The 27,492-nt window shown below is 40.1% G+C and overlaps 1 protein-coding gene across 11 annotated transcripts in view; it reads right to left on the bottom strand.

The window, feature by feature from the left end:
* Positions 1–27,492, bottom strand: part of Numb (NUMB endocytic adaptor protein) — a 124,191-nt gene that overhangs the window by 90,945 nt on the left and 5,754 nt on the right. The gene's annotated exons all lie outside the window — the stretch shown is intronic.

Raw genomic sequence — 27,492 nt, 5'->3', positions numbered from 1 at the left:
TATGACCCAGGCCAGTCTAAACCTTGTGATCCAAGTACTAGGATTGCAGGTGTGCCTCTTACCTGGCCCCATCTCTACTTTCTTACGAGCAACTACTGATCCTAATTAAGACATGGATTTTCTGTGCCTGGCTCTTTATACCACACATTCTCATGTGATGGAAACTGAGGAGAAAGGATTACAATTTGGAGTCTGGGTCGAGACTCAGTTGTTATTCTACTCTGCTTTAAGAGCTCGGATACACCCCTTGGTGCAGTTCTTTCTTTAAAAGAGAAGATTAAATCAGCAATTCCTAAAATCCAGAAATTCACCTACAAAGGAGCCAAGTATGACAAGACAATATGTATCAAGTTATCAACTGTGCCTAATATGAGTCGCCATTCCTAGTTTCCCAGGTTAAATTCTTCTTTCATTATAGTATGAGAGACAACATAGTAGTAGTTGTTTTTTTAAATGCTGTGACAGAGTCAAAACAGCTGTAAGAGTCCACTGCTGGAACTACAGGCATTAGCTCAGATACCACACCCCAGTACTGGACTTCACAGTACACTCCAAGCCAGCCGGAGCTACAGAGGGAGAAGCTTTCTCAACATATCAAGGGATCCATGCCTCTAATTCCAGCACAATGGAGATGGAAGCAGGAGAATCAGTTCAAAGTCATCCTCAACTCAACAGTGAATTCAAAGCCAGTCTAGGCTATATAAGATCTTGCTCAAAACAAAAAAAAAGTTATGAATTCTATCTTAGAGTTTCTATTGCTATGATAAATACCATGACCCAAGAGCAATTTAGGGAATTTATTTCGGCTTTCAGCTTTAGCCCATCTGGGAAAGTCAGGGCAGGAACTGAAGCAGTGGTTATGAAGGAACACAACACATTGGCTTGCCTTCCTGGCTTATTCAGCCAGTCTTATACCATGAAGGACCACTGGCCTAGGAGTGGCACCAACTGTAGTGGGCTAGACCCTCCCACATCAATCATTAATCAAGAAAATACACTGTGAACAGGCTTGCCCACAGGCCAATCTAGTGGGGGAGATTTTCTCAACTGAGGTTCTCTCTTCTCAAACAACTCTGGCTTGTTTCAAGTTAACAGAACACTAGCCAGTACAAAATCTGAAAGTAAACATTCTTAGGGCTTTTACCAAACAGTAATTTTTAGTATGTAGTCTTAATTAGCCACATTTATCACACTGGAATCAAAATATGCCTGTGTTAAGAAGCAACACAAATTTATCATAAATGATATAATGGTGTTGTTTCAGAATAAAAAGGTTGGCAGCAGCTAACATTTATTGGGTACTAGTTGACAGTTTCTCCTAGACAATTTCTATGAGTTAAGTCCTTTATCCTGATGGCTCATAAAGTGAAGTATTAATACATTAGTTCATTTTGAAACTAGGAGGTACAGTGAGTTTAGGAACTTCCAAGATCACAAAAGTACTAAACAGTGGGGCTGAGACTGTTAATATTTTATTATTTTTTTCTAGATGCTTATTCTTTTTCTAATGATAGTGGGTTGATGGGAAGGAGTTGGGGAAGGGAAATTGTGATCAACATATTGTATGAAAAAATCTATTTTTAATAAAAACTAGTTGTTTGATCTTAAAAAATAAATAATAAAACAGATCAGGATACCTGACTGTAAAGCCCTTTATTTCTTTAAACTAATTTTATTCATATAACTCAGATTTTTTCCAAAACTAGAAACATTTGCTGCAAATAATTTTGTTAACAGCACATAGAGATTTTTATTATGTGAATTAAAAATAAATCCATAGTGCTCTCAAAGACCTTCTAACCAGGGGATGAATATTTATTTATTCAGCATGTACATATACAAAAAGCCCAGGGTTCAATCCCCAGCACTGCAAAATACTATTACTGATGATGATGTGGGGTATTTGTAATTTTCTTCCTCTCTTTCTCCACTCCCCGCCCTCTTTTGGGGTGCTGAGAACTGAATCTGGGGCCTACCACTGAGCTGAATCCCAGCTCTCTTTTATTACTTTGAGTTTCCAAGTACACAGAAAGGACTCATATGTCCTGAAAGGAGAAACGGAGCAGAGCTAAAAGCTGAGTAGCACTAACAATTTGTTTTGCACAGCCACCTACTCTCAGATAAGTTATAAAAGGAGAACAGCGGAACTTCATTCCACTACCAAAACAACTTCAAGTGTAATTTGCAATTAGTCTTAGACAACAATGTGTTTCAGTTCATTTCTTCATTTGACCTAATTCTTCAATAGACTAATGTCTTTGATACTTTACTTTCAATTTTAATGGCTGCATTATAAAATGGACTAAATATAGTAATAAAACACTAGAGAAGTCGGGCGGTAGTGGTGTACACCTTTAATCCCAGCATTCAGGAGGCAGAGTCAGGAGAATCTCCGTGAGTTCGAGACCAGCCGGTCTAACAAAGTGAGTTCCAAGATAGATTCCAGAAATACAGAGAAACCCTGTCTTGAAAAGAAAAAAAAAAAAACCACAAAGAAATGATAATAGGCACGACAATTGTTTTTCTGATATGTAAGAAACCACAGTGCTAGTTAGAATACCTGACATGTATTTGACCAACACCAAAAGTAGACATTTACAGTTCTAGGATAAATTTCACATTCTTCCATGACAACATTTCCTTTCTGCTTCTGTAACAGCAAAATACATGAAGCCTCTTTATTGTCATTTCAAAAACAAAAGACAAAACAAAACCCGCTACCCTCCACAAGCATCTGCACATACCTATGTGTACACTCATGAACCCATACACACATGCGAATAAAAAAATAAGACAAAGGCTCTTTAGCTAAGGTTGCATAGACTTCACAATTTTCCTAAAAAGAAAAAAAAATTCATCATAAATTCCCTAAGTCCAGGAACCTGACTTGTTTTCAAAAGGAGAACAGAACCAGTCACACTCTGTAGCGGGTCTGGAGAAATGGCCTAGTCAGTAATGTGCCTGCATAGGATCTGAAGCATCTAGATCCTATGCATACACATAAAAAAGCCAGGCAGAGTTGTGTCGGGTATCTGTAGCCTTAGTGCGGGGAGACAGGCCCACTGGCCAACATTTCTAGTCAGTTGCTCTAGATTCAGCAAGAGATCCTGTCTGGAAAAAAGAAAAAAAAAAAAGAAGGAAGATTCCTGACACTGATCTCTGGCCTCCATACACACATATACCTACACACACACGTGCACACATACATATACTAAAATACTTTTTGTAAAAAGAACAAAGTAGACATCAGATGATCCCCTCAACTCAGAACATAAAGACAACTTCAATGTGTACATGTCCAGAAGGAACTTGTACACACAAATGTAGAGTGTATGGTTAGGGTCTTCAAGATGAAAAGTGCGTTCAGATCTTAACAAAAGGAAAGGAAAGGAACACTACAGGAGACGATGACATCAGAGCACTTGTCACTATTTGGGAAAGCAAAGGGGAAGGGAGGAAGGAGAGAGAACACAAAGATTATATGCAATTAAAAGACAAATATTTGATTTAGAGACTATATTATATTGAAATATCGATACCAGAGGCTAGGATGTATCACATTTGATAAGAGTGCTTGCCTAAGTAGCTCTGGGTTCAATCTCCAGCACCACATAAACACCTAGTAAATGCCTGGTATGTAGGTGAGGAGGTAAATGGCTCCTGTAATCTCAGCTTTTACAAGGTGAAGATAGTAGGGGTTTTGGTGGTGGTACATACTTTGAATCCCAGCACTCAGGAGGCAGAGGCAGGTGGTTTGAGACGGAGTTCAAGAATAGGGCCAGGCGGTGGTGGTGCATGCCTTTAATCCCAACACTCGGGAGGCAGAGGCAGGCGAATCTCTGTGAGTTCAAGGCCAGTCTGGTCTACAAGAGCTAGTTGCAGGACAGGCTCCAAAGCTGCATAGAAACCCTGTCTTGAAAAACAAACAAACAAACAAAATAGTCTGGGCACCAGGGCACTGAGCTCCCAAAGTTGAAGAGTGGGAGGAATGAGAATATAAGCAAAGAGGTCAAGACCATGATGGGTACACCCACTGAAACAGTCTACTTGAGCTAATGGAGCTCACCAACACCAGTCAGACTTGGAAGGAATAAGCACAAGACCAAACAAGTCCCTCTGAATGTGGCTGACAGTTGCATGGCTGGGGCAGATTGAGGAGTCACTGGCAGTGGCACCAGGATTTATCCCTACTGCTTGTACTGGCTTTTTGGGAACCTATTCTCTTTGGATGGATACCTTGTTCAGCCTAGATACAGTAAGGAGGGCTTTGGATCTTCCCCAAAGCAATGGGCCTTACCCTCTCTGAGGAGTGGATGGGGGTGGGGTAGAAGGGTATGTGAAGAGAATAGGAGGAGAGGAGGTTGTGGGAACTTGGATTGCTATGTTTAATGAAAAAAGAAAGTTCGTTTTCTTTAAAAACAAAACAAAACAAAAGAATAGCCAGGGCTACACAGAGGAAACTGTCTTGGAAAAAAAAGAGTAGATTGCTAAATCAGAAGTTCAAGGTCATTCTTGACTACATAGGTTAGAGGTTACCCTGGAATACGTGAGACCTTGCTTCAAAAATTCAAATAGGGGCTGGCATGATGGCTCAGCAAGTAAGGTGTTTGTTGCCAAGCTGACAACCTGAATTTGATTCCCAGAACCCAAATGGTAGAAGGAAAGAAGTAACTCTTGCGAACTGTCCTTTGACCTCCACAAGTGCACCCAACACTAGGAAGGAGGACAACCAAAGCTAATATTGAGAACCTGTCTCAAAAAGAGGAGAATTAGGCAAGCATAAGGACCAGAGTTTGGTCCCCAGAACCCAAAAAAAAACAAAAAAAAAAAAAAAACAACAAACAAAAACCTGGACACGGGACCCCATGCTTGTATTCCCAGTGCTGGAGGGGAGTCATCAGGAGGATCACTAGAGTTCCCCAGAGAGTTGGCCTACTCTACTTGGTGAGTGCCTGAGGAATGCCAAATACACACACACATACAGACCTGAAAACAATGCTATCTTGCCCCTCACAGCCTCAAAGAACGGTGTGACTCTGGTATTACCCTACCTACTTAGGGCATATCTCAGAAACTCATTTCATCAAATAAACAGAGATACTTAAGAACTAAATCCAAACACAGGCCTAGCTGAAACTCTACTGGGCCCAAGAACTGAAAGTTTCTAGGTATGGGAGCAATGCTGCAGCTTAGTTAGGTACAAATTTCCTGGGATGCTGTCCTCTAACAACTTATGCAGCAAAAGATGCCAACTCAAAAACATTCTCTCTCCAAAGAATACCAGGACATTTATCTTCAACTGGTAAAATCACCTGTGAAATTTTTTTAAATGTTTATTTATTATGTATACAGTGATCTGTCTACATGTATGCCTGCAGACTAGAAGAGGGCAGATGGTTGTGAGCCACCACGTGGTTGCTTGGGATTGAACTGAGGACTTCTGGAAGAGCAGCCAGTGCTCTTAACCGCTGAGCCATCTCTCCAGCCTGAAATCTTTAATAAGAAATTATTTAGGTTGCAACAAGCACTAAGGAGAGGAATCATGGGGGAAAAATCAGTGCATTCCACATGCACAATGAATAATAACTTGCAATTTGCTTTAACTCCATGAGTAAAGAAGAAATTAGTGAAAAACATTTATAATTCAACATAGTGTGTGCCTGCAATACCAGCATTTCAGATTGAAAGCCAAAGCAAGAAGGTCACAAGTCTGAGGACAGCCTACTACTACATAGACAATGCCTATCGCAAAAAAAAAAAAAAAAAAAAAAAAAAAAAGTTTTTAATTCACTGTAGAAGAAAAATTCTTGTCCATATGTACCTGAAAACTGCGGCTGTTGTTTCAATTTACTCTTTTGATGTTCTGGAGGGGCCCACCACACAGCTCCCAAATGAATACACATGGAGAGACTTATTTATAAATGCCCGGCCTTAGCTTGGCTTGTTTCTTGCCAGCTTTATTAACTTAAATTATCCCATCTACCTTTTGCCTCTGGGCTTTTCCTTTTCTTACTTCTGTGTATCTGACTTTCACTCTTACTCCATGGTTAGCTGGGTGGCTGGGTGGCTGGCCTCTTCTTTTTTAGCTCCTTGATCTCTCTTGCTTCCCCATCCCTCTTTTTCCCTTTCTATTTATTCTCTCTTCTTCCCAGCCCAACCTACCCTTTCTCCTGCCTCACTATTGGCTGAACCAATCAGGTGTTTTAGGCAGGCAAAGTAACACAGCTTCACTGAGTTAAACAAATGCAACATAAAAGAATGCAACACAGCTTTGCATCATTAAAAGAAATGCTCCACAGCATAAACAAATGTAACACATCTTAAAATAATATTCCACAACAGAAGATGTGACGAAAAATGTGTAATAGCAACCAAATAAGAAAAAAAATTCACCTTTAAGAGAATGAATTGAAGTAGACAATACATCACTCTGAAAAAATGAATTACAGTAACATATATCAATATAAATTAGAAAACAGTTTTTGAGACAGTCTCATGTAGTCAAGGCTGGCCTCAAATTTATTATGTCACCAAAGAGGACTTTGAACTCCTGATCCTCCTGCCTCTCCCTTTTGAGTGCTGGCATTATAGGTCTGTACTACTATGGTTTATATAGTGTTAGGGATTGAACCCAAGGTTTCAAGCATGCTAAGCAAGTATTCTCCCAATAGAGCTACACTTTCAGGCCAATGTAGCTGAATCTTAAAAACACAATACTGACTAAAAGAAAGCAAACAAAAATCTTTGAGTATATATAATATCGTTCCACGATATAATTTTAAAATCAGCAAAACTAGAGGCTGGAGAAGAGAGTTCACATCCAGTACCCAACACCAACATCTGCGGGTACACAACCATCTGCAACTCCAGCTCCAAGGGGTCTTCTGGCCTCCACAGTCACCTGCACTCAAATGTACAGGCATACATATAGACACAGACATACATACACTTAAACACAAATATTTTTAAGACAATAAAATTAAATAATATGGTTCTGAAATAAAAGGAAGGGGTTGATAACAAAAATCAAAGCACAATTCTGAACAGTTTAACCTCTAGTGGTTGAGACAAATGGGAATCAGGAGAAAGATACCAACTTGACTGGCACTGTTGTTTCTTAAGCTGGGCAACGCACAGGCTCATAGAAAGTATGGGGTTTTATTACACGCTTCGTTACTTCTGTAATCAGTGCCATATTTTTACCAACATAGAAAACACTTTATAACAAGAAAGAAAAAGAGAAATGGAGGGGAAGGAGAAAAATGGATAGGCACCTATTAATGCAGGAGGACCTCTTATTTCTTTCTCAAAAAGTAAGCTGGACTGCCCTGTGACTATACAAACACAGTTTAGCACATTTCCCCTACAAAGGGCACAAAGTCAAAATACTATACAAGCAGAAAATCCATCCATCATCAATTTTCTAAAGTTTTACTTATTTATTCATTTATTTAGTTTGGTTTTTTGAGACAGGGTTTCTCCATGTACCTGACTGTCCTGGAACTTGCTCAATAGACCAGGTTGGCCTCAAACTCAGAGATCCTCCTGCCTTTTGCCTCCAGATTGTTGGAATAGAAGGCATGTGCCACCACCACCTGGCTAATGTTTTATTTTTACATGTATTGTGCATGACTCTGTGTGGGTACAGGTGGCCACAGAGGCCAGAGACATGGAATGCCCTTGGAGCTGGAATTACTTGTAGCTATGAGCTACTTGACATGGTGCAGGGAATTGAATTAGAACCCTCTGCAAGAGCAGTATATGCTTTTAACTGCTGGGTCATCTCTCCAGTCCCCTATCATAAAGATTAATATAAGGTACAGTGGCATGCACCTGTAGTCCCCAGGTGTTACAGATACTGCAGCAGGAGCCCTGAAAATCATGAGCTTGGGAAGTATGATGAGATATCATTGCAAACAACAATCTAATGCCTAATATCATTTAAGAACAAAAATGAAAAGCAATCTCCACCTCAATAACTTTAATATGTAAGTACTCAGGTATGGCCAACCAGTGTTTGTATTATTAAGGAAATAAATGCTTGTACTTATATATTATCAAATTGCCATGAATATGATAACCAAAACTGAAGAGTGAGACAAATGATTTGAATGGGACAATCAGAACAAGGCCACTGAGAGTAAGATTTCTTAAGAAGCAAACAATTCTTGTAAAGCCCAGAACAAACAAACAAATTACGGTTTGTCCTCAGTTTACACAGTAGTTGCATTCTTAGAAAATTCAGCGTTATTAAAAGCCATGTTTATAAAATTCTCTTTGTGTTTAAACATAAAACAAAATTGAGATCATGATCAAGTGATCACCTACAGGAAGGCCTGCAGGCATGTTTGAAAGAGATCACACATAGCTGCATCATACCTTCTGTGAGGTTTCTGGTTCCTTCCTGCTCACTGAACACCAAAGCTGTAACAATCATTACAGCAGCAAAACTCATACCCTTCAAGGTCTATACCAGCAGCACTGTCCCCATTATGAACTAGGCCCATGCCAGACATATAATCCTACCACTTGGGCAGTACAGGCAGAAAGATAACAAGTCAAGGCCAGCCTGGGCTACATTGAGAGACCCTGTCAAAACAACTATAACAAAAATAAAACAAAAACTAAAGGTCTTGGGAAAACTGAGATCTCATTATGGCCTCTAGACTATGCTTGTTTTCATGACACCATGAACCTAAATATGATAACAAAAATCTTACCTGCTGGGTGTGGTGGCCCACACCTTTAATCCTGGCACTTGGGAGGCAAAGGCAGGCAGATCTCTGAGTTTGAAGCCCGCCTGGTCTACAGAATGAGTTCTAGCATAGCTAAGGCTATATAGAGAGAAAGACCCTGTCTCAAAAACAAAACAAAATAAAACAAAACAAAAAACAAACAAACAAACAAAAACCACAAAAAAAGAGAAAGAAAGCAGGTTGGGAAAATCCATGCCGCACTAACATGAGGACCTGATTTCAATGCCTAAGACCCCCTTAAAAAGCCATGCAAGTTTATAATCTGAGCGCTAGGGAGGTGGCCAGCAGCCTAACATACCTGGTAAACTCCAGATCCTAGTGAGACATCCTGCCTCAAAACACAAGATAGATCAATCTTCAGGAACAGACACCCAAAGTTGATCTCTGACCTTTGTGTATACAACACACACAGACACACACACACGACAGAAAAAAAAGAAAAAATATATCTTATATTGAAAAAGGAGGAAACAAATTTAAAATGCTGAAAAATAAAGAAAATTTTAGGAATAACCCTGACAAAGGTATTTAATTACCTTTAATAGCTGAGATACTCTGAATCAGAATTCTAATGAATCTTTTTAGAGAACCAAATAACTCCTAAAACCTACCATAAATCCTGGTAAACAGTTAATACTTGTTAAAAAAAAAATCTTAGCAGTTTAAGGGAAAACTGACAAGACACAGGTCTGGGAAGCAGTGCTGTGGTAGAGCACTTGCCCCCAGCATTTGGGAGGCCCTAGGTTTAGTCCCCAGTACGCATCCATCACACACCCTGAAAAGGCGTCACTGAGGGTGGCAAGGTGGCTCTGTGGGTAAATATACTTGCTGCCAAGCTGCTATCCTGAGTTTGATGCCTGGATCCCAAATGGTGGAGATAACTGACTCCCCCAAATTGTTCTCTGACTTCTACATGTGCAGCATGACTACAAAGAAACCTTTTTTAAAAAAGCCTTGTCTGTTGGGGTCCATTGTAGGAGTATAGCCCAAAATAATTATCTATTATTTAACCATGCAAAACTGCTGAAAGAAAGGGGGGAAAGGAAGAGGGAAGAGGAGGAAAGAGGGATGGAGAGAGTGAAGACAAAAAGAATCTTATAAGACCTCAGTTTAATCAAAGTACCTGTACTCCTTTATACAAACACACACACACACACGGATCTACTCTTAAAAAAATTTTATGTACCCTCAAAGCTACAGAGAAACCTTGTCTCAAGAAAACAACAACAATAAAAATTATGTACATGGGGCGCTTTGCCTGCATGTATGCCTGTGCACCTCATTAGTGCCTGGTGCCCAAGGAGACTATAAGAAGTTGTGAGGTCTCCTGGAGTTAAAGAGGTTTACCACAGTATGGACTGGGAATCAAATCCAAGTCCTCTAGAAGAGCAGTCAGTGTTCTAGACTGCTAGGTCATGTCTCTAGCTCCCAAAGTGCCTCTGCTCTTGTGCAGTCACTCACCCTCTGAGAAACATTTATTTGAAGTTTATTTTTTCTAAGAACGAATATATGATATAGGGTAGCATACTGAATTGTTTTTATTCCTCACTAGCAGATCAACTTCACCTTCTAAAAAGTATTATGCTGTTTCTGACTTGATACAAACACCCTCATGGTTCCAAGAACTTACATGCACACAGCAACTTACAACATAAAAGAAAATAAAGCCAAGGGCCCATTCTGGGTTTGATGTAATAGGAAAAGAGAAATCCTATGTCTTATTATTTCAGCTGAAGGAATAAGCAAGTAGGATAATTTATCAGAAAACACAATCATAGACACCTCTCTAAAGGGGAGAAAAATACATTCTGCCTTTCCTAAATCACAATACTAGATAATAATTTAAAAGATTCATAGGCTCTAAAAAAGCTGCAGAGAAACCTTGTCTTGAAAAACCAAAAAAAAAAAAAAAGAAAAGAAAAAAAGAAAAAAAAAGATTCATCTCTCCTCATTTGAATCCAAACATTTAGGAAAAGAGATTAGGTAATTTAATTGATATATCTGATAATGCAATAAAAATCCTTTCCATTCCAGGCATTGCTGTGCATGTCTGTATCCCAGGTCTTGGTTTACTCAGAGGTGGGAGGATCACGAGTCAGCTGGGAGCACAGAGAGTTCCAGGTCAGTCTGAGCTATATGGTGACACCCTAGGTCTCAAATCATCCCTATCTAAACATAAAATCTTCTGAATTCCTGGGTGAAGTTTTCATCCCTCCTTTTTGTTTCTCATAACAATCACAGTTGACTAAGGCCACACCTATGTCCTAAGTACCACCTTCAATACTGCTTCATGCATACTCTCACATTCTATTTCACTCCATTATAACTTTTATAATGATTTTCTATGACAGTGTACATATTAATTTCAGTTATTTCAATGGGAAGATGTGTAACAGAGCTTAAAGAATATCAATTGCTTATTTCTTAAAATACTACTGTAAATTCAAAGAATAAAGCAAGTTGGCAGTTTTTAAAATTTGCAATTTACCATGACAAACTTCTAACTTTAAGATTGCTAGGGTATAAACTAAAATTATTTAACTGTCTCACCCAAATGTGTCAAAGCATGCCAAAATTCTCAAACATGATAGCAGAAATGGTGATGATCAATGAACAAGTATTTTGGAATTACTATACAGCCGTCTAAACAGAAAACCAATAAGGAACAATGGGACCCGCTTGAAAATGCAAGAGCTAGCCGGGCGGTGGTGGCGCACGCCTTTAATCCCACACTCAGGAAGCAGAGGCAGGCGGATCTCTGAGTTCAAGGCCAGCCTTGTCTACAATGTGAGGTTTCAGACAGCCAGTGCTGCACAGAGAAAATGTAAGAGTTGCCATATACATAGATATAGATTAGCTACAGATATATGTCACCTACTACACAACAGGCATCGTTGCAAGAATTTATATATGCATATACATTCATAATACTGAGATAAGGGCTATATTTCTAATTTTATAGATGTGGATTTGAAAGATTATAAAGGTTTCCAATCAAGATTGCATAGTAAAATTTCCCAAATAAAATTGTATATGAAATTGTGCCAAATAAGCTGGACGGTGTTGCCTCATGCCTTAAATTCCAGCACTCAGGAGGCAGAGGCAGGCAGATTTCTGAGTTTGAGGCTAGCCTGGTCTACAGAGCAAGTTCCAGGTAAACATAGTGAGACCCTGTCTGGCTCAAAACATCCTGTAAGTACCTTTCAGACTGTGGTGGACTATAAAGAGAAAGCAGGCTGAACCCAGGAGCCTATGTGGCAAGAAACAGGTGTGGTGGTGGGAGTTTGGCTTCTTTGGGGAGACAGGAATTTAGAGTACTCCACATAAGATAGAGAAATCTACAAAGGTTGGAGTAGGACACCTCATAAAAGAGTGAGGAGCGGGATATAGTGGCACACAACTATGTCCAGACTGGGAAAGACATGGTTTTAAAAACCAACACAAACAAAAATACCAGCATTGCCTAGAGCTGTGGCTTGAAAAAAGTAACTTGGGAGGGGCACAAACAGATGGTTCAGTAGGCAAGAATACTTGCTGCCAAATATAACCACCTGAGTTCTATCCCTGGGACCCACATGGTAGAAAGTAAGAACTGACTTTTTTTTTGACCTATATATTACTCCGCTCCCCTCCATTCCTCCTCTTCCCCCCTTCTACCCTCTCCTGTGACCCCCATGCTCCAAATTTACTCAGGAGATCTTGTCTTTTTCTCCTTCCTATGTAGATCCATGTATGTCACTCTTAGGGTCCTCTTTGTTGTCTAGGTTGTGTAGGTTGCTTTTTTTCTTTACTTTATGTGTAGAAGCCATTTATGAGTGAGTACATATTATATTTGTCTTTCTGGGTTACCTTACTGAATATGTTTTTTTTCTAGATCCATCCATTTGCATGTAAAATTCAAGATATCATTATTTTTTACTACTGTGTGGTACTCCATTGTGTAAATGTACATTTTCTTTATCTAACCATTCTTTGGTTGAGGGGCATCTAGATTGTTTCCATGTTCTAGCTATTACGAAAAATGCTCCTATGAACATAGTTGAACAAATGTCCTTATGGTATGGCTGAGCATCCTTTGGGTATATACCTAACAGCAGTATTGCTGGGTCTTGAGGTAGATTGTTTCCTAATTTTCTGAGAAATACTGATTCCCAAAGCAGCTGTACAAGCTTGCACTGCCACCAGCAATGGAGGAGTGTTTACTTGTCCTACATCCTCTCCAGCATAAGCTGTCATCAATGGCTTTTATCTTGACCATTCTGACAGGTGTAAGAGGAAATCTCAGAGTTGTTTTGATTTGCATTTCTCTGATGACTAAGGATGTTGAGCATTTCCTTAAGTGTCTTTCAGCCATTTGAGATTCATCTGTGGAGAGTTCTATGTTTAGTTCTGTACCCCATTTTTTATTGAATTATTTGTTCTTTTGATGTCAAGTTTCTTGAGTTCTTTGTATATTTTAAAGATCAGTCATCTGTCCAATGTGGGGTTGGTGAAGATCTTTTCCCAATCTGTAGGTTGCCATTTTGTCTTGTTGACCATGTTCTTTGCTTTACAGAAGCTTCTCAGTTTCAGGAGGTCCCATTTATTAATTGTTGCTCTCGGTGTCTGTGCTACTGGGGCTATATTTAGGAAGTGGTCTCCTGTGCCAATGCAAGAACTGACGTTTTTATGTTATCCTCTGCCCTTCACATGTCTGGAGAAGTAAGCATCTACACTTGTGTCTACAGCCACACACAAAATAAATAGGCGTTAAGAAAAACAATAAAAGAACTCCCAGAAATCACTGGAGAACTCAGGGTCTCTTACTGAATCATTTTGGCTAGACTGGATGGGCAGGAAGCTCCAGGGACCCGCCTGTCTAGAACCACCAATATTAGGGTTACAGGAACACACCCCATACAACATGGGTGTTGAAGAGCTGGACTTAGGTCCTTATGCTTGCACAGCACGCACTATGCCCAATAAGCCATCTTCCCAACCCCTCACTGTATACTCTTAAATAGCAACTTAAATTTAAGCCATCACTATCACAGAAGGATATGTTCTAAAAAGAAGGCAAAATTGAATTGAAGCAGTTTAACACTGAAAGTTAAGAGTCTGAGATCTGGGGGCAAACTAAATGTGAATTCTTGTTTCCACCACTTACACTGCAATCTTGGGAAATTGTTTATTCTCGATACCTCAGTTTTTAACTGGAAGATAAAGAGAAAAGAGCAACTTGTAAGGATTGTTGAGAGGACTAAATTGGCTAAGTAGATGTAAGCTACTGAGAATAATCCTGTACCACATCATTAACTACTGCTAGCGTTATTACATAACACCCTGCAAGACTATCATTGCTTACATGTGGATTAAAAACAAAATGTTCTTCCAAGCAGACCAAGAGACCTTAATGTTCCTGAACCAATGAATGATTCCAAAACTCAAAAAACTCAAAAAGTAACTCTATAAAACACAGCCTTGGTATTTATTTTGTCATTTAAGTTACCAAAGCCCCCAATAATCAACAGCAAATGTTTAAGTCCAATATTCAATATGAATTATCACTGTGGCATGAAACTTTGAAAAGTCATTTACTTGAAATAACTGTGTTCATTTTAAATTATAAATTAGCCTTGCTCTTACAGATCAAGTTAGTATGTCTAGATCCATATACAGCAATAAAATATACTTGTTACGATATTTAGGACCCTGGAAAATGGCTCAGTCACAATAAAGTGTTTGTTGTGCATGTATGAAGACCTGGGTCTGAATCCCTAGCACCCACATAAAAAGCAGAGCATGACAGTGCACACCAACAATTCTAGCACTGGAGAGGTAAAACAGGAGGGCCACTGGGGCGTGCTGGCCAGCCAGTGTAGCAAAATTAAGATGCTCCAGATTCATGAGAGACCCTGTCTCAAACACGGAGAGATGGCTCAGTGGTTAAGAGTACTAGCAGCTCTTCCAGAGGATCCAGGTTCAATTCCCAGCACCCAGTACTCACAACTATCAGTTAAATTCAGTTTCAGGCAATTCAACACCCTCTTCTGTCCTCTACCAGCACCAGGCATGCATGTGGTACACAGACATACACAAACTACCCATATGCACAAAATAAAATAAAAATTTAAAAATGTTTAAATAAAGTAGAGAGTAGATAATGAGATACCTAGCACTTACTTCTGGCCTTCGTACATATGCACACACACACACACACACACACACACACACACAAACATGTACGCCCCCTTTCTATAATGGTCCCCTGGGCCTCAGGCACAGGAGTTGGGTTGCAGATATGAAAGCTGGGACTGGACTATACAACTCTGCATTTTGATTGGTTTTGTTTTTCTGTAACACTCTCCATTTATTGCAAGGAGAAATGTCCTTGATGAGGAATGAAGACTTCGCTTGTCTGTGGATATAGGGACAAATATTTACACTGTAATTACAGATTAGACTGATTTAGTTTTTTAAAAAAGTGGCTGTTTCCATCACTAAAAAAGAAATACTTAAAAGTTAATGATCTTATTTTCTTATTTTATATTTTGCAGCTGAAGACTGAACCCAGGTTAAGCTCAGGCTCTATCACTGAATCTCTTCTTAACCCTTATAATCATATTTTATGTGTTCCAATGATCAACAATGTTGAATTCATCAAATATACACAAAATTCAAAAATCAGTTACTACTTTCTCCCCATTATGGTAGCAAATATTTTAAATAATATTCATTCAGAGCTGGAGAGATGGCTCAGTGGATAAAAGCAGTTCCAGAAAATCCAGGTTCAATTTCCAGCACCCACATGGCAGCTCACACCTGTCTGTAACTCTAGTTCCGGGGGTCTCACTCCCTCACACAGACATACATGCAGGCAGAATACCAATGAACATTAAATAAAAATACATATTAGCCAGGCGGTAGTTCCAGAACAGCCAGAGCCACACAGAGACCCCCAAATCAAAAATCCTCCCAAAAATTATTAAAACATAAATTAATCATGATAATGATGATGACGATGTTGATGAAGCTCCTTGTCTGAATCTATTAATGAAAATGCAAACTGGCGCCAATTCTAGAAAGGTACACACTTGCAGTGCTTTCCAACCTGAATCTGTTAATGCACTGGAATGGACCATTCTACTTACAAGGATTCTGAGGAATATAGAAATATGGACAAAGATTCATATAGAACAATATGCTCTGGGGCTGGTGAGATATCTCAGGGACTAGGAGCACTGGCTGCTCTTCCAGAGGACTTGGTTCAATTCTCAAAACCCACATGGCAGCTCACAACTTTAACTCCAGTTCCTGCCTCCACAGACACCAGGCACGCATGTGGTATGCTTATATACATGCAGGCAAAACACCCATACACATAAAACACATTTTAAAAAATGTTTACCAAAGTTTTATTTATATATGAAATGAAACAATCTAAATGTTACCGCTATGAAAACTGACTGCACAAAAGATGATTTACCATTAATGAAATAGTTCACAGCAGTTGTAAATTATTTTCAATTACTTATATTAAAATGTATATTACATGTTTAAAAGAGGGAAAGGGAACAGAAACAATCAAAACTAAATATGTATAAAAATGCCAAAAGAAAATCTGTTACTTTGTAGGCTAATTAAAAACTAAAGTTCAGCCGGGCGGTGGTGGCTCACGTCTTTAATCCCAGCACTCGGGAGGCAGAGGCAGGCGGATCTCTGTGAGTTCGAGGCCAGTCTGATCTACAGACGAGTTCCAGGACAGCCAGGGCTGCACAGAGAAATCCTGACCCAAAGACAAAAACAAAAAAAACAAAAAACCTTGAAGCTCCTCACTATACTCAGGTATAGTGGTACAAGCCTATTATCCTGCACTTGGGATGTTGAAGTATAAGGATTCTGAGTTTGATGTCAAGTCTAGGCTACATAGTGAGAGCCTATCTCAGAGTAGGAGAGGAGGAAAGTAGGTTCAAAAATTAGGCATAGGTCTATCAAAAATATGCATGAAAGACAACATGCCTATAATTCCAGCACCCAAGAGACAAAGATAGTAAGATCAGCCGCAAGTCCAGAGCCAATCTGTACATACTGTATTCCAAGCAAGTCAGGGCTCACAGTGAGACCCTACCTCAACAACAAGCTCTTTGTGCCAGACTGCCTCTGCCATAATAAGTTACATACATGTTCCCAGGGAGAGCCTGTTCCAGTCCTAGTCAGCTCTGCCCCATCATCCCCCTGGCTGAAGGTAAAGCCTGACCAGTGAAGGAGAGATTTACAAGCTAGCAAAGAATGACCTGACTCGGCCGGGCGATGGTGGCGCACGCCTTTAATCCCAGCACTCGGGAGGCAGAGGCAGGCGGATCTCTGTGAGTTCGAGACCAGCCTGGTCTACAAGAGCTAGTTCCAGGACAGGCTCTAAAGCCACAGAGAAACCCTGTCTCGAAAAACCAAAAAAAAAAAAAAAAAAAAAAAAAAAGAATGACCTGACTCCCTCACAAATTGGTATGATCCTGTGCACTCACATGACATTGCACAGTAAATGCTGTGGCTGGCAATAAAATAGAGTTGTGGGTTTTTTGTGTTTTTTTTTGTTTGTTTTTGAGACAGGGTCTCACTATGTAGTTGCTGCTGGCCTGGAGCTGACTATGTAGACCTAACTCACAGAGATCGCCTGTCTCTGCCTCCTGACATGCTGGGATTAAAGGTAGGACCACCACACCAGGGATTAATCTTTGAGAGTTCTTAAATCCAAAGAACTTACTCCTGATCACTACAATTTAATCAGGAAAGCAGTTCTGTTGGCAGGCATCTTGGGAAGAGAAGGATAGTGATACTAAATCCCACCTAGTCTAGACAGAGCTGAAACCAACCATCGACTGTACTATACAACAGGATGGTCCCCTACCCAGATGTAAACCCAAGCCATCCACAACCTCTGCCCCAGTGGTATAAATTTGTGTGTTCAAGTAATAAAAATCATTTTAAGTAATTAAACAAGTATGCTAAAATGGGCACAAGAGACGTTAGTGTGTCCTCTCCCCCTCCCCCTCCCCCTCTCTCTAAGACAAGGTTTCTCTGTGTAGCCCTGGCTGTTCTGGAACTCATTCTGTGAACCAGGCTGACCTCTGCTGGGATTAAAGGTGTGCGCCATCACCATGCACACCGTGCAAAAGAGTAGCCACTACATGTCACTTCACAGGTTTATCATTTCTTTGAGGAAGCGTCCCCTTTGCTGGTTCTTCTGACATGCACAATGGACTGCAGTCAACCATAGTTACTCTAGTGCTAGAGAACACTACAAGTTATTCCTCCTGTTCCTGTACCCCTTTACACTCATTTATCATCCTTTTCCTGTCCTCTCCACCCTCAGATACTACTTTTCTAAAAAGCAAATTAGAGGGCAAACCACAGAAACTATAATTATATTTTAAGGGTACTGAGGCTTCATTTTTAATAATTTATTTATTGTATGTACATTCATGTTTTGCCTGTACGTATGTCTGTGTGAGGGTATCAGATTTATTGGAACCAGAATTACAGACAATTGTGAGATGCAAGTGGGAAACTGAACCTGGGACCTCTGAAAGAAGAGCCAATGCTCTTAACCGCTGAGCCATCTCTCCAGCCCCACTGGGTTTCATTTTAAGAACACAAAAGGGGCTGGAGAGATGGCTCAGTGGTTAAGAGCACTGTCAGCTCTTCCAGGGAACCTGTGTTCAATTCTCAGCACCCACATGGTAACTCCCAATTGTTTCTAACTCCAGTTCCAGGGGAATTTTAACTCCAGGAAATCCAAAACACAGACATACATGTAGGCAAAACACCAATGCAAAAAAAGGGAGGGGAGAGGAAAAACAATAAATGAGAGATCCATACTCTTCATCAACTAGGTCTCTACTAGACACAAGGAAAAGATCAAAATAAAAGAATATAATTTCAGAAATGAATATTCAACTTATCAAGTAAAATCCAAGTTCTTCAGGTCTGATCTACAATGAAAAATAGAGAATTTAGAACACTATAAGCATATAGCAAGATATTTAATCTAAATTAGGAAAAATAACTAGATGAGTTAGTCATTTTCCACAGGACAAAACTCAACTTTTAAAAAGCAACAAAAAGCCGGGCGGTGGTGGCGCACGCCTTTAATCCCAGCACTCGGGAGGCAGAGGCAGGTGGATCTCTGAGTTCGAGGCCAGCCTGGTCTACAAGAGCTAGCTCCAGGACAGGCTCTAGAAACTACAGGGAAACCCTGTCTCGAAAAACCAAAATAAATAAATAAAAAGCAACAAAAGAAAGAAAAGACATGGGAGAAGTCAAGCCAACAACCGGTTTCCCCAGGAAATCTGTTCATATCTGGCAAAGAACTGGCCTCATATTCTGAAACAGAATCCCAAATATAGAAATGAGACATAAAACCCAAATACAAAATACACATACATACATACATACATATTAATAATAGATAGCTATAAATCCCTATGCTTTTGCTTTCAAGACATAAAGAAGAGTAAAGGCCTCTTAAAAACCACAGCTGGAGAGATGGCTCAGTCATAAAGAGCACTGGCTGCTCTTCCAGAGGATCCTAGTTTGATTCCCAGTATTCGCATGGCAGCTCACAACTGCCTGCAGCTCCAGTTTCAGGAGATGTGACACCCTCTTCAGTCCTCCATAGGCACTCCATGCACATGGTGCAAAATCCAACATGCAAACCAAACACCCATACATGTAAAAAATACAATAATCTTTTAAAAATCATATGAAAAACACTAAATCTCCCATTTAGCAGTGAGAACATAGTCCAGTGATAGAACACTTGCCTAATTTGTACAAGGCCCTGGATTTGATCCCTAGCACTACAAAAAAACTATATATATTACATAATATATATACACATAAATATGTATGTATGTGTACTTTTAATAATATATATGATAAATATATTTTTAACTCTAATTTAAGAAGAGAGTTCTACAAACAAAGGCTTCCTTCAAAATGCCAGGTAAATCTCCCATGTTGAAAGTTATTTGTTTTTTCTTTTCTCGATAGTACTAGAGATCAACTCTTGTGCTTCACAAATACTAGGTCAGTACTCTACCACCGATGAGCTATCTCCTCAGTCTTGCTATTAGTGCTTGTATAGGATGTGTGGGAGCACACGTCAGAGTGTGCACATAAAGGTCAGAGGACAACTTTGTGAAGTCAGTTCTCTTTCCACCTTTACATGAATTCCTGAGATCAAACTCAGACTGACTGTCAGGCTTCCTGGGCAAGTGCCATTTTCCACTGTGTCATTTACCAGACCCACTGCTCATATTTTTAGCCCAAGGAAGCCAGAAAGCACATCTGTCCCTGGAGCTAGAATTATAGGCAGTTATGAACTGCCTACAGTGGCTGCTGAGGACAGAACTCTGGAAGAGCATCAAGCACTTTTTAAAGATTTTTATTTTAATTTATGTGTGTGTGTGTGCATGAGTTTATGTGTACATGTGCATCCAGGTCACCACAGAGGCCAGAGGACAATGGATATCCTGGAACTGAGTTAACAGTTATAAATGCCTAATGTGGGTGCTGGAACCAAACCTGAGCCCTGGGCAACAGCAGCAAGGAATGCTAACCGTTGAGTCATCTCTCCAGCCCTGAGTAGCAAACACTCTTTGTAGCAAAGAGTAGCAAAATCTCTTTGGCTCCACTATATGAATTTTTGTGTGGACATGTATTTATTTTTATTTCTATTGGGTATGTATCTAGTAATGGTATAGTTGGATTATATGGTAGGGGTTTTGGTTTTGTGTGTGTGTTGGTTGCTTCCTTCTGGAAATATTCATGTGGGCTCCAGGGATAGAACTTGGGTGTCAGGTTTGTGTGGCAGTGCTTTTATCCACTGAGTGGTCTCGCAGGCCCGACCCTGTGGAGTTTAGAAAGCAGCTGCATCATTGACATTCCCACAGGCAATGAGACTAGAAATTTCAATTTCTTTTGTTTTCTTTTCCTTTTGGTGTTTTTTTGTACTTATTTTTGTTTGTTTGTTTTGTTTTTACATTCCAACTGCAGTTCCCCCCAGCCCCACCCCGGCGATTCACTCCTCAGTTTCTCTTCAGAAAAGTACAGGCCTCCCATGGGTATTAACCAGCCATGGTCTATCAAACTGCGGTGAGACTAGACACCTCCTCTCCTATTAACGCCAGAAAGGCAACTTGGTGGGAGAAAAGGGTCCCAAAAGCAGGCAACAGACAACCCCTGCTCACACATGAAACCAAGCTACACACCTGTAAGACATGTGCAGAGGGCCTTAAGACAGATCTCACGCTGCCCAGGCTGCCCTTCAACTCTACTATATTGCAGAGGCTGACTGTGAGTTCCTTATCCTCGCCCTCCACCTCTCAAGTCTGGGGATTACAATTACGCCCCATCACAGACAAGTCAGCTAAAGGGCCCAGGTTCTTCACATCCTCACCTGTGCTTGTTCTGTCCTCCCTGCCATGTTGGGGATTAAGCCCAGGGCCTCATCCATGCAAGACTACCACTGAGTGCTATACTCCCTTATTTTTTGTTTTACTACTACACTGTAGGTCACACTACACTGCCCAGGCTGAACTTATTTCCCCTGCCTCCCTAAAACTTTGATTACAAGCAGGTGTGTGCCACTATGTATAAGACCACTATTACAAATGCTAAGTAGATAGACAGTCTAATACATGCCAAGCAGATTGCATTTCTCTGATTGCTAATAATGTTAATAATTTTTAATGTGCTTATTGGTCTTTTGTATCTTTGAAGAACTTTGTTTATTTGGATTCTATCAATAGATTGATTATCTTTTAAAAGTGAATTGTCTTTTCATTGTTATGAGTTATAAAATTTCTTTATATGTTATGGATATAAGTCTCTTACCAGACATAATTTGCAAATCTTTTCTACCACCTATAGAGAATTTTCTATACCTTTTCTATATTAAATATTCTCACAACACATCTCTATATATTATATATTTTCATATTTTCTACCATTTATGACCTATTTTGATGTAATTTTTGTGTATAGGTAGAACAGGGTCCCAGTGCAACTTTTTATGTATGTTTATCTAACAGCCCCAGACCCTGGAATGCTCAGACAGGAAAAGTGCTGCAGAGTTCAAGGGCAGCCTGGACTACGCAGTAATTACCAGACCAGCAGGGCTACAGAGCAAAACTCTGTTTAAAAAACAAGCAAATAAATAAAACCATATATTTATGAAATCATTCAATAAAAGCAATAACATTAATAAAGTCACTAATATAATGTTGAGCTTTTTTTCCTGAAAAGAGAGCTAATATTTCCTTCCCATTGTTATCAAAAACTTACTTATTTGGAAGAATATCTGGTTATAAGCTAGTGTCAGCCTCTAACTACACAATAAAATACTGGCCTAATTTGCCTTGAGTTTTATAGTCCAAGTCAACAAAAGTGCCAAAACCACAAGACAACAGTTAAGTGCTTCAAAATCTAAGTTTTCTTTTTTAAAGATTTCATTTTTAGCCGGGCGGCGGTGGCGCACGCCTTTAATCCCAGCACTCGGGAGGCAGAGGCAGGCGGATCTCTGTGAGTTCGAGACCAGCCTGGTCTACAAGAGCTAGTTCCAGGACAGGCTCCAAAAGCTACAGAGAAACCCTGTCTCGAAAAACAAAAAAAAAACAAACAAACAAAAAAAAGATTTCATTTTTAGTTGTGTACATATGTGTTTGTCTGCTATGAATGTTTATATATGAGTGCAGCACACATAGAGGCCAAAAGAAAGCGGGATCCCCTAGAGCTAGAGTTCCAGGAGGTAATGAGCTGCCTGACATAGGGACCAAACTCTGGTCCTCCACAAAAGCAGTGTGTGTTCTTAACCACTGTCCACCTCCAGCTTCGTATGTAAAATGCTAAAGTCCACTTTTTCCTAACTGCCAAATGGTATATAATTACATTATCTGGGATACTAGCCCACCTTACAAAGAGAAGTCTGCAAGTCTAAAGTTGTTTTGATTATAACAATTTACCGATATCATGTATTCAATGCTTACCACAAACAAGGCAACTACAAAATGCCTCTCCTTTATTTATCAACATAAATCTGGTAATGAGTATAGAACAGATTCAATTTTATAGATGGGAAAAAAACTGAGTTTGGGAGGTCTAATAAACTACACAATCCATAAATTAATAAGAGAATTTGTTTATACAGTTATAAAACTTGGATTTTGCCCATTTTATCATGTCTCATCTACACACAAATCACATCTTTCAAGTTTTACTGTATGACAGACACCAATAAGCCTCCGTAATAACCAGGCTAATCTGTGGCTCTGTCAGATTCCAGATTTGATTTTTTGTTTTAAGAAGGGAACAGGGGGATTTATCTTAATTAAGGAATACCAAGAACTACAATGTGTTCTGGAAGAATTCATTGCTCACTGGCTCATATGTTAAACTGTTGGTAGCCAGATGGTGGCACTGTTTTGGGAGATTGTTCCACTTTTAGGAGGTCCAGCCTAGCTGGATGATGTATGTTTCTAGGGGTAGGTTCAGCCTCATTTCCAGGCCAAGTTCTCTTCTATTCCTGGTCTGCCTAGACGCAACAAGTCATGCCAAAAGCACCAATCACCATGGACAGAGCCTAGCAGCCATGCTTTCCCTGACAAGACGACTGCATTCCCACTAAACCATGACTCAAAATCAACCTCTCCTACCTTAGTTTTCCAGAGTGACAAAGGTTAACTAACACAGAAAATTGGTACCAGGAATGGGGCTGTTGCTGTAACAAGCCTGACTGTGTGGTTCATGGGTCTTTGAAACTAACTTGTGGAAAGAATGTGGAAAAGAGTTCAAATCAGCAAGCCAAAGAAGTCTTGGAATGCTGTCAACAGAGCTTAACAGGTTCTATTGTATGGAAAAACAGAATGTTACTGGATATGCAGACAGTAAAGACTCATGAAGTTTTGAGGGAGAAAAAGATATAAAAGGAATTGAGCTACAGGTCCAATTCACGTTACATTCTGGAAAAAAAATCTGGCTATATTCTACATCCTGATTAATTTGACTGAGATTGAATTCAAAATGTATTAATTGTTTGGCAGAGAAAATTTCAGCACAGCAGAGCATATAGGCATTTTTATTGCTGGTTGCCTTCAACAAGGTTTTCGGTGAGAATGCTAAGCCAAAATGGAGCAGAAAGACATGAAAAGGTATATAGTCTGACAAGGAGAAAAACACGAGAACATTTACAGCTGCATACGTGGTGAATATGGACAAATGTCCATTATCAGTTATTAAACTGATCATACTGAAGAAAAAGAATTCTTTTCAGTACGCTTTGCAAAAGCCCACCCACAGGAAGCTCTGAGGTATAACAGTGGAGACTCCTTTGGAAAATCTTCAGTTAAAAAGAAGAGTGCCTGGAAGGGGGGCGGGGGTTGAACAGAGTGCCAGAGCAGGGCCACTTAGGATTCATCCACCCGGGTACTCAGAGACGACTACAACTATGACATGTGGAAAGCTACACGCTGAGCTGGCAACAGAATATGGTACCATCCAGGTGGTGCTGATTTTGGAGGCATGCTTGTACTAAGGTTCCAGGAGGGAGGGGACAATGAGCCAGGCAATATGTAAACAGAGAAGGCTCTCTCTGCGAGGCCCTGAGAAGGTGACATGTGACACTTTGAGGGTGAAGCCTAAATTGCAATGGAAACCTAGTATTTAGGAGTTACTAGGACTAGGAGTAGTCTGCTAGAAAAGCTACTGGTGTTGTGGGTATCTGCACTGTGTGAAGATGCACGGCTATGATTGGTATAATAAATAGCTGAATGGCCAATAGCTAGCAGGAGGTATAGGTAGAACTTCTGGGAAAAGAAAGCTCTGGGAAGAAGAAAGGAGATGCCAGGAGACACGAGAGGAAACAGGAGGTGCCAGATGGAAGAGAGGTTAACAGCACATGGCAAAACGTAGATTAATACAAATGGGTTAGTTTAAGTTATAAGAACTAGTTAGGAACAAGCCTAAGCTATGGGATATGCTTTCATAATTAATTATAATTAGTCTCTGTCATTATTTGGGAGATGACTGCCCAAAGAAAAAACTGACTATATACAGGTACTGAGAAGAGCAAGCTCTAGAGAAAGGCCACATATATTACAGGTGACAGAACTAAGGGCAGAGCTCCAATCCAATGGAGTACACAATTCCAAACCCAGAAGCCAGATATAAAGTTACAGGATTTGTAGTTTGCCCTGATGAGTTTTATTCTTACTTCAGTCAATTTCTTCATGCTAACTTCATTCCTCCACTTAGGTGCTCGCAGCTAAGAGTTTGCCTTAAGTATCAGAAGAGAAGGGGGGAGGGGAAGTCCTTCTGTATATGGTTTCTGTGTGATTATTTCGAGGCCAAGCAGCCAGGAACCAACAAGTGGCCTCCCTCCTTACAACAGACCAGTAGCCAGGCAGGAAGTACAGGTGGGGCGACCAGAACAGGAGAATTCTGGGAAGAGGGAAGGCTCAGTCTGCAGTCATCACCCAAACACAGAGGATGCCTCACTGATAAAAGGTACCAAGCAACATGGCTGACACAGACAAGAATTATGGGTTAAAGATATAAGAGTTAAAAAGTAGCCTGAGCTAACAGGCCAACCAGTTCATAATGAATGTAAGCCTCTGTGTGTTTCTTTGGAACTGAATGGCTGCAGTACCTCAGTCAACATATGGGCTTTGGACTTTAGTAACTGTTGATACTATCACAATTATGTAGACTTTTAAGGTTGAACTAGATGTGTTTCATATTATAAGATGGTACCTCAGTCTATAGGAAACAAGGACAAAAAAAATGTCGCAGTTTGGATGTAAAATGTCCCTGAGGCTCTATGTTTCAACCCTTGGCATCCAAGCAGTGCTATCTGGGGTACACTGTAGAACCTTTAGAAGGTGGAGCCTTGTTGGAGGAAATGGGTCACTAGGCAGTAGGTGTTGAGGACTATACAATTTAACCCCAGTTCCAGTCCAAGCTCTCTGCTTCACAATCTGACAAGATTACAACACAGGTTCCTTCTGCTATAGATGGAGCCCCAGCCGCCATGCCATCCCTGCCATGATGAACTACATCTCCCCTTTAAGCTATAAACTACAAATGAACCCCTCCTCCCTTCAGTTCCTTCTTTCTGGGAATTTGTTACAGTGGTGAGGAAAGTAAGTAATACAGTCTTTCGGGGGGGGGGGGGGGATCCAGACTTTCCTGGCACTTGCTTTGTAGACCAGGTTGGCCTCTGCCTGCCTCTGCCTCCCAAGTGCTGGGCATAAAAGCGTGCATCACCATCTGCAGACTTTAACACATTCTTATACTAAAGAGCAATAATGCTGGGGTGGGGTGCTAGAGAGGTGGCTCCACATTTAAGAGCACTTGTTGTTCTTCTAGAAATCCTAAGTTCAATTCCCAATACCCACACAGTGGCTCAGACCATCTGTAATTCCAGTTCCAAGGGACCTAATGTCCTCTTCTGACCTGGTACAGACATACACAGTGCCCATATTATGTAAACAAAACACTCATACATATAAAAAAATGAAAATATTAGTAGTAAAGCCGGATGGTAGTAGTGCATGCCTTTAATCCCAGCACTCAGAGAGGCAGAGGCAGGCGGATCTCTGTGAGTTCAAGTCCAGCCTGGTCTACAGAGAAAGTTCCAGGACAGGCTCCAAAGCCACAGAGAATCCCTATCTTGAAAAACAAAAAGAATAAATAAATAAAGTTTAAAAAATTTAAAAGATGCCCAGGAATGATCCTAAGTATCTTTAGGGCTAGGACTAAAACTCAGTGTTTAACATTTGCCTTGCACATACAAAGCCATGAGTTTAACTTTCAGCACCTCAAAAAATAATTAACAAAAATAAGAAAAAGAAATAAAAGCATAAGGTAGCAACAAACAAGTAGAGAGAGGTGTAGGGTACAGCTCAATAGTAGAATATTTGCTTAGTGTGCGTGAGGCCCTGGTTTTGAATCTCCAGTACTTCAAAAACAAAACAGAAACAATGAAATATCTTGTCCAGTAAGAAACTTGTTGCCAAGTCTGCACGCAAATACACAATTTAAAAATATAACAAAAAAATGTAAAGAGATTAAGCTTTTGATGGGGAGAGAAGGGGAAGTCACTGAATATTAATGGCTAACACAAAAGTTCCTTGGCTAATCCTGAGATTTCTTATAAATCCACATGGTTGAGGTAAGGCTGTATCAGTGCTGCCTAGCATACTCAAGGCTCTGGGTTACATCACCAGCACTAAGAGATAAGGGAAGCGATAAATCTAGACGGCCCTGTGCAGGGTCTCATCGTCCAGGCCTCCAAACCTCAGTCTATTTACTTGCATCCTAGCATTATTTCCCGAGTGGAAGAAAACAAAAGAGTTCCAGGAAGCAGCAGAAACCGTAGAGCACTAAGAATGAGTCCATGTAGCAAGCTTCAAATAGGATCATCCCCCTTTACATATGTCACCCCAGGAAAACTGCCAGCGCTCGCTCCTCTCGCCACACTTCCTGCAGATCCTCCAGATTCTTCCTTGAGCATGCCAGGATTCTCATTCTCCCTTAATTTCAGCCCTCCTTTTCCATCAAGGTTTCAAAGTGCACAGTTTGTACAAACTATATACAAAATCCCTCTCCCCTGGGTCTTACTTCTGAATATATATCCTAAAACTTTGTAAAGTATTTCTTCACCTAGTGATTAAATTCATAATATGCTACAAAATCAAAATTT

This window comes from Arvicola amphibius, chromosome 7 (assembly GCF_903992535.2).
Source record: "Arvicola amphibius chromosome 7, mArvAmp1.2, whole genome shotgun sequence".
NCBI classification, from domain to species: domain Eukaryota; kingdom Metazoa; phylum Chordata; class Mammalia; order Rodentia; family Cricetidae; genus Arvicola; species Arvicola amphibius.
This window is presented reverse-complemented; position numbering and strand designations above follow the sequence as displayed.